The following is a 1,343-nucleotide window of genomic DNA, read 5'->3' as shown; positions in this document are numbered from 1 at the left end:
TCACCACCCTCACAGTGAAGAACTTCTTCCTAATATCTCATCTAAACCTCCCCTCTTTCAGCTTAAACCCACTTCCCCTTGTTTTGTCATTAACTGCCCTTATGAAAAGGCCCTCCCCAGCTTTCTTGTAGCCCCTTCAGGTACTGGGAGGTCGCTATAAGATCTCCCTGGAGCCTTCTCTTCTCCAGGCTGAACAGCCCCAACTCTCAGCCTGTCCTCACAGCAGAGCTGCTCCAGCCCCCGCATCATCCTGGTGGCCTCCTCTGGACTTGTTCTAGCTGCTCCAGGTCTCTCTTGTGATGAGGGCTCCAGAACTGGACGCCCAGTTGGTACTAGGTTGGTCTAGGTTGTCTCCAAACCAAAACCAAAGATGGTCTAGGTTGGCTCCAAACCAGTTAGCACAAACATACTCGTAGCAGCATTCGTTTTGGACAAAGCTATCCTGAGCTGCAGAGCACTGAGGCACAGAAGGATGTCTGGAAGCATCAAGGGTGTATCAGCTATCCAGAGACAACTGAAGCCCTGCATCACAGCGTTGCCACGGTGAAGTGGAAGATGATGCCTGTATCCTATCAAGGCTGTCAATGGAGGAATGCTTGGGGAGCCAGGCAAATCCCATTTCACTGTGCTTTGTAGCACAGTTGTTCCAGTACACATTCCTGTTCCACAGGTCAGGAGGTAAAAATGGGCTGAAAAGCAGAAGACAGCTTCAGATCTGCAGAGCCCTAAATGCCCCAGACACCAACCCTATGAGGAAAGGCTCCCTCAGGTCAAACCACAGGCATTTTCCAACCTCCTCTTCCCCTCTACCTGTCTCTGAGGAGCCTGGTGTCTGGCTGGGATACACCGAGCAGCTAGCTCCAGTCTGAACCAGTCTGACAGTCCTGTTTGCTCCTCCCTGCCAGACTGGTACTGAGCTCCCAACACACTACTCGCCTCTGCCAAAGGATAGAAGCAGCACCAACAAGTCCAGCAGTGCTCCACATCCAAGGACATGTCTGAGATCAGACAAAGCCACCTCCCAGGAAGCTCCTGGTTACTCCAGGATTGGCAGATGGACACACAGAAGCTTGGATTGTTAATTTTTCCTAAATATGTACCTTTGAACACAACTTTCTATACATTTGCACGTGGTTTACTTGGCATGAAGCTGCTCCAAACAGAAGCTGAAGAGTTCAGTTGTAGAGTTTGTTCATTATACCCTGCCAGATGCATCACTGTCCATGGAGGTTTCTCCACATGTAGAGTCATGGCTTCCACTCTCCTCTCACAGGACCTGCTCCATGAGACATGTTTCTTCACGTATCCTCAAGAGTCACAGCTAGTACGAGATCAGTTCCTAG

Source organism: Antrostomus carolinensis, unplaced genomic scaffold (assembly GCF_000700745.2).
Source record: "Antrostomus carolinensis isolate BGI_N321 unplaced genomic scaffold, ASM70074v2 scaffold10428, whole genome shotgun sequence".
Taxonomy (NCBI): Eukaryota; Metazoa; Chordata; class Aves; order Caprimulgiformes; family Caprimulgidae; genus Antrostomus; species Antrostomus carolinensis.
Note: the sequence above shows the minus strand (reverse complement) of the source record.